The sequence below is a fragment of the Phascolarctos cinereus genome, unplaced genomic scaffold (assembly GCF_003287225.1).
Source record: "Phascolarctos cinereus isolate Bilbo 61053 unplaced genomic scaffold, phaCin_HiC Scaffold_5;HRSCAF=322, whole genome shotgun sequence".
Classification (NCBI taxonomy): Eukaryota; Metazoa; Chordata; class Mammalia; order Diprotodontia; family Phascolarctidae; genus Phascolarctos; species Phascolarctos cinereus.
The window spans coordinates 403,115,981-403,123,433 of NW_027555958.1; the positions used below are offsets into that span (position 1 = coordinate 403,115,981).

Sequence of the window (7,453 nt, forward strand, 5' to 3'; positions counted from 1 at the left end):
AATAATTAAGTATTAACTACATGCAAAGCAGCATGATAAACACTGATAATGAAAAGTCAGAAAAAGAAGCCATTCTTGTCCTCAAGGAGCCGAGGGTCTAGTGAGGAGAATACAACACAGTTACAGATACTTAAATAAAAGGTACCTGTAAAATTACATAAAGACATTTCAAGAGGGAGAGAACACAACACTGTAGGGATCAGAAAAAGCCTCTTGCAGGAGGTGGGACCTGAGTTTAGGAGGAAGCTGGGGAGTCTTTGAAGTAGAGGGAAGCAGGGAGCAAATTTTCAGACATGGGATTGGGGCACCTCTGTAAAAAGCACGAAGGAAAGAAATGGAATTCTATGAATGGAACAGCAAGCTCATGGATGTTAGGCATTCCATTCTCACTAAGAAAGGCAGCCCTTTGCTTATGTTTTAACTTTTTTTTTGAAAGGTACTAGATGCAATATCTTATGAAATCCTTTTGATTCCTGTCTTATTCACAAATGAAACCAAATCTGCTACTTATATCCCCCTCTTTGCAAAAATGTCATTATCACTCACTAATGACCTCAGGGCAACACTAGATTTTCACCTCATCTCCAAAATGCTTTAAGCATTTATCCTGAATACTGCCTCAGTATCTTCCCCCACTCCTAAGACAACTTGGAGAAAGTTCCAGGTTTGGTTCACCGACTACCTTACAGTTCTTTTTAAAACATTTGTCTATGCTGAATTCTAGTTCAATTTCTCTGTCATCTTCCACAAACCATTCTAGAGGGACAACTTGCATGTGAAGAGAGATCTAAGCGAAATTTGTTTAGAGATATCATATGGCCAAGCCAAAATTTAAACCCAAGAAGTATCAAACATAAGTTCACACAATGGGAAAGCATGAACTTTCATCAACCCTGCAAAATGGCACCATGCCAGAGTTGATTTGGAAGCTACTCTCTGATAGGGTTTTTGGAAATCGCTGTGGCTCTCATGTCCGGTGTTTGCAAGCTCTAATGAAGAAAGAGAATGAGGCGTGTTTAATTAATTTTCCATGGACTCAAGCTACAATTTTTCCTCTGCCTTGTTTGTGTTCTTCCTCATCATCCAATCTATAAATATTTGTACAATATTTTTTATCATATTGAGAAAAATAGACATGACACAAATCTGACTATGGAAAGGAGGAGAATACATTTATACATGTTGTCAATTGGAGTGAGTCTTATCTATCCAGGGAGCAGAAATGGGAAAAACTAAACTATGGCCTAGAAACTAAGGCTGGGCTTCTTTTTTTTTTTTTGGCCAGGCAATGGGGTTAAGTGACTTGCCCAGGGTCACACAGCTAGTAAGTGTTATGTGTCTGAGGTCGGATTTGAACTCAGGTCCTCCTGAATCCAGGGCTGGTGTTCTATCCACTGCGCCACCTAACTGCCCCTAAATGTTTTGCAAATCTTTTTTTTTTTTTTTTGCTTTTAGGAAATTGGGGTTAAGTGACTTGCCCAGGGTCACACAGCTAGTAAGTGTCAAGTGTTTGGTCTGAGGCCGAATTTGAACTCAGGTCCTCCAGACTTCAGGGCTGGTGCTTAAGGCTGGGCTTCTTGTGTCTATTCTGAGAATAGCTTCAGATCAATTCCTTGTGGATTAATTAAAAAGCACATGTCAGCTCAGAGTTGTGTTGGGTGCTATAGGGATAGAGAATAAGATCCTAACAGAGATCTGAAAGAGATCTGAGATATCACCTAGTCTAACCTATTTAAATTGACAGATGAGGAAATTGAGGCCCTCCTGAGGTTATATGACTTGCCCAAGATAATTGTTCAGTCATTTCAGTCAGGTCTGACTCCTCATTACCTGATTTGGGGTCTTCTTGGCAAAGATACTGGAATGGCTTGTCATTTCCTTCTCTAGCTCATTTTACAGATGAGGAAACTAAGGCAAACAGGATTAAGTAGTTTGCCCAGGGTTACACAGCAAGTAAATGTCGGAGTCTGAATTTGAACTTAGGAAGAAGGGTCTTCCTAACTCCAGGCCTGGTACTCTATCCAGCTGCTCCAATGTAATACAGGCAAGTTATGTAACCATCACAGAGCCAGGATTCAAACCCTGGTCCTTTCCTTCCAAATACAGCACTCTTTTCACTACATCATCTTGCCTCAAGAAGCAATAGTCATCATTTTGACACTAAAGGAACTTACTGGGAATCAGGAGACCTTGGTTCTAGGTCCAATTCTGTTACAAGCTGTGTGACCTTAGGCAATCTACCCTATAGAAGCAAATTGTTTGTAGCATTCATTCCAACTTTAACCATCTACGAGTTTAAGTTCATTTCTCTGGACTTTATTTTCCTCATTTTCAAAATGATAGCGTTGGACTAGGGGACCACTGAGGTCCCTTCAACATGGACATGAAATATGGCCAGGAAATATAAAATAATTAAAAAGAAAATGTGCAATATAGCTAGGAAATGCCTTCGGCAACCAGGAAGTACACAGAGCAATGCGGGTGGGAAAGACGGGGGCATGCCACACGGAGGACCCTGGACCCTAAAGAACAAATTGGATCTTGATGTTGCATCGAGAGACACAATGTCCAGGATTACGAAGGTGATAAACTGTCTGTATTCTGCCCTCGTCAGACCACTTCAGGAGCATTGTTTTTTTTGTTTCTGGGCACCACGTTTTAGAAAAGCCATTGATACATTGAAGAATGTTCAGAAGAGGGCAACCAGAATGATGAAGGGCCTTGACATTATTCTCTATTAAGATCAGTTGAAGGGATATATGAAGAAAGACGCAATCTGCATCCAGAGAAAGAACTGATAAAGAGAAGTATGAATGGAATAATTTTGCATATATGTATATGTATGTCTGTATACATATCTGCGTATATAATGGTGGCCATCTCTAGGGTATGGGGGAGGGGAAGAAAAAAGATATCTACATAATTTTGTTGTATATTTGAAAGGAATAGCAAATTATACATAGTAGATTTACAGATTCATACGCAATGATCCTTTTTATTATATTACATTAGGGAAATGTTTGTTTTATTCCATAAATTAAAATTAAATTTAAAAAAACAATTGAAATTAATTAGGGTTGTTTAGATCAGGGGACAGAAGAATCAGTTGAGGAGGGGATGGGGATGGGAATGGGAAGAAGGGAAGATAAGATAGTTTTCTTCAAATATTTGAAGGGCTGTTCTATGATAGAGGTATTATGTTTGTTCTGTTTGGCTGGCCTTTAAGGGCAGAACCAGGAGTAATAGAAGTTTCAGAAAAGGATATTTTAATAAAATGTGGGGAAACACTTTTTAATAATTAGAAACATCCCAAAGTAGAAGGGCTTCCCTGGGGAGACACTGAGTACCCACTCGTAAGTCTTCAGGCAAAGGCTGACTTGTTTGCTATATTGTAGAGGGGCCTCTGATGGGGACAGGTTGTGTTAATTGGCCTCTGAGGTCCCTTAAAACTCTGAAATTCTGTCATTACATGAGGAAAGCATAAATCCGTAAATGCAAATGCAAATAATCTCAATTTTTCATATGTTTATGGGAATCAGAAATGCACCCCAGTGTACTTGTATTCTGGGTTATGCCTAATTCAGGCCATTACAGTTTGGGGCTGGAATGCAGTGAAAGACTCATGGACCTTAAAATGCAATACAAATGACTTTTCTGATGAGGGATTAAGAGGAAGGAAAGAAGGTAATAAGCATTTAGTAAGCACCCACTGTATGCCACATGCTTAACAAATATCATATCAATCCTTACAACAACTCTGGGAGGTAGATGCTATTATTATACCCATTTTGGAGTAAACTGAAGCATACTGAGGGTAAGTGACATAGCCAATAAGTGTCAGAGGCCATATCTGAATTCAGGTCTTCCTGAGTTCTAGGCCCAGGCCTAGACTTCTACCTACTATACCACTTGGTTGCCTCCAGGATATTATTTCTAAAGACGAAACATTCACCGGGGCAGAACTTAGTCAGAAAGATGTTCTGCAGGGAATTTCAGTTTCTGCTAAGCTTCAGAACACCAACTTCTCATAGGTTGTTTTGTTTTTTAAGTAATCCTAGTTCTTCAGGCAAACCAAACCCCAAGGACAGCCTCCTTGCTTGCTTAAAGAGAGACTTTCCCAGCCTTCCTACCACGGTCTGTGATCTCATCTGTATGGGAATCCTTATCAATGATACAACCCACAAGTACCTGCTCATGCTGCACAGCTCTTGTCTGTGTCTTCTTATAAATTCACCACAATGTGTTGGAAGCTTTCCTTGAGTTCTCCTGACCTTACAAACAAACACATGAAACACATAAGCAGTCCAATGGCTGCCCTTCATGCTTATCATTTGTCTAGATCATCTTTTTCAATCATACATTTATTTTGTGACCTTCTTTACGCTAGGTCTCCTTCACACTTCTTTGTTTGTAACGTGTAGAGGCCTGCTCATGCCCATTCTGTGCCTCTCTGTTGTCTTTTGGGAGATCCTTAACTTAGATTCTTCAGGGACCATGGTGTTTACATGATGGCATGGGTATACAACATCATCATCAGAACAGTTTTTAAAAGCCTTTGTTTCAGAGAAAAACTTGGACTCAATTAAAGAACTTCGTAATTTCCCAAAGGAAACGTAGCTTGCTCTCCTGTTTCATTCTGGGTGTAACTTATTGTCTATTTGCAGTGTCTATCTGAGGAGTAACATATGTCTATATCTATATATAGATATATAACATACAGGTATGTGTGTAATATACACACATATATTCCAAAAGTCTCAGTGTAGCTTTAAGTTTTAAAAGACTTTTGGGGCACTCTGTATATACTGTGTATACATATAATGTGATAAATCCTTTGGCCTCAGCAGCTCATGAAACAAAGAACAATTACACAAATTGGTTGACAAGGTATAATTGGCAAAGATTTTAAAATACTGCTTTACAACTAATAACTAAGGTTTACAGTTGAAGCGATAGACTGTATTAATAGCATTTAGCTTTTCCAAATCCTTCCGTGACTTTTTGACTACTTTAACAATTCAGGAAGTGTTAGCTTGAAGGTAGAAGCTCCTGCATTTTCAAAAGCCAAGATCACCTGAGTTATTATTAACAAAAATATTAATATTTTATTTTTATATAGCACTTTATAATTATAAAGCACCTCACATAAATTGTCTCATTGAAGTTTCATAGCAAATCTATGAAGTAGGTCTCATCTCCATTGTGCAGATTCAAGTCAATTCAATATAGAGAATCAAAGAAGTTTTATGCCAGCCAGAATATAGCCCCACAGCCAGGTTTATTGTTGCTGTGGTTTTTGCCGCTGTAGCTGGTGGATATACAGTTAAAAAAAAAAAAAGACTGGAACATATCAGGAGGGTAGAGGGTAATGACTACTTTTTTCACTTATTGATTGTTTCTGCTCAATCTCATTTGCATACTAATTAAGTAGGATCTTAGAGGGAGGTGAGTTTCATAGCCTCAACCTCAATAGAGCTCTCAAAATTTTTTGGGGAAAGAGTCCCAAAAATGGGTTTAAGGGTCATGAGATCCCCATCATGGGTTAATTGGAAGTTACAAAAAATTTTCTAACCCTAAGTCAGATAATTACTGGGACCATGGCCTTCATGTCAGCACCAGACACAGACTCAATCTTGGCTTGATGGCACTGGCTGAATTTTTTTAGCTGCTTTTAACTAGATGTGATAGCCCATGTTGGTGGAAGAATTATTAGCCTACCTTCATTAGGGAACAAGCTTTCTAGTTATTGTAACTTAACAGATTAATTAATCAACTGAAAAAACATTTATGAAGTGCTTATTTATATTAAGTTACTATGCTAAGTGTTGAGTATACAAATAAAAGGCAAAAATAGTATCTACCTTTAAGGAGCTTACATTCTAATGGTAAAGACCACATCTACATAATTCAGTACAAATCAAACAAATACAGAGTAGATGGAAAGAAACCTGAGAAAGGAAGGGGGAGGGAGGGGAACAGACTGGGAAAGGTCAGGGGTTCTAAGTCAGAGTTTAGGAATAGAGACACGAGATGGAGAAAATGGGAGTTGAGAATCCAGCTGATGGCCTTTAAGCTGAGAAAACATTAACTAAGAGAGGCTCAGTGACTGTGAGACCAGTGGAGATGCCCAAAATATGCATGATGTCCAGAAGGTAATAGAGAAGCAACTCTCTACACAGAGCCATGGATCCCAACAGAACACTGAGCAAAGAGCAAAGATTTAACTCCCTGCAGGGAGCTAAAGATGTGTTGAAACGTGATAACATTTCCAGAGAATTGATATAGTATTGGAGGTGTGAGCTATCCTGTCTCACAGGACTTCATGGAATGTATCCTTTCTCACAAGTTCTCTGGTCATCTATTTCCTATTTGTGTGTTATCCATTGGTGTTCTCTGGTCAAATGTGGTATGTGTGTGTGTGTGTGGGGCGCTTCCCCACATTGCATATGTGGCAACTTGTGGGAAAATATACCATACTACCCGTGTGCTAGGAGGGTCTTTTTTTGTTACCTTATTTGCTATGCTTTTTAATGTTCTAGTGGTGGTGGTAGCAGTGGTAGTAGTGGTGAGCTGACTGGTAAAAGGAAACACATCAGTTGGGGCACAGAATACTTAAAAACAGGAAGAACTTTTCTTCCAATGGGGGGTACTTAGGTATTATATAAATCAATATTTGCTATGAAAGATGAAACTGAGGCTTAAATAAATGAAATATCATGCTCAACATCACAAAATTAGCAGATGGTGAAGCTAGAATTTGAACCCAAGTCTTCTGACTTTAAGTTTAGTGCACTTTCAATTCCACTTGACTTCCTCTGTAACATGAACTAGAAAGGATTTTGCCATTCGGTTGAACTGCTCTCTACTTAATGTTTCCCAGACAGACATTTCATTTCTTACCTCTTTGCTTGTGCACAGGACTGGAATGCACTCCTTTTTTGCCTCTGTCTCTTAGAATCCACAGCTTCTTTTAAGACTGACCTCATGTGCTGCCTCCTATGGGAAGCCTTTCCTGATCCTCCCTAGTTTTTAGTCTCTCTTGCTCTTTAAATTATCCTGTATTTACCTATCTGCATAAATGCTGGGTCCCCAGACATGGTAGGTGCATGCTAAGCACATAGTTTACTGAATAGAATTTGACATGGTTGGAGTAGGAGCACTCATATATATGCAAAGATGAACCAACCAATCAAACCGAAGGGAATGGAGGGAATGCAGCTTTGGTGCCACAAGAGTGAGCGACATGATCACTACCCAGAACAGCAACTCTCCCAAAACCCAAATATCCAGATGAAAACAGAAAAATTCAGCCGACCTCTTTAGAAGGTGGATGTTTCTGATGCAAACTTGTGATATTTAGGAAATGGTGATTGTCGAGTGAATGCTTCCATTTCCATCCAGATGTTTGGCATTTTGTAGACATAATCACAAATCTTAATTTCACCCCCTTAAT

The 7,453-nt window shown here is 39.1% G+C and overlaps 1 pseudogene; it reads right to left on the reverse strand.

Annotated features, from left to right (window-relative positions):
* Window positions 1-7,097, reverse strand: part of LOC110206766 (glyceraldehyde-3-phosphate dehydrogenase-like) — a 60,279-nt pseudogene extending 53,182 nt beyond the window's left edge.
* Between the last annotated feature and the right edge of the window lie 356 nt (window positions 7,098-7,453).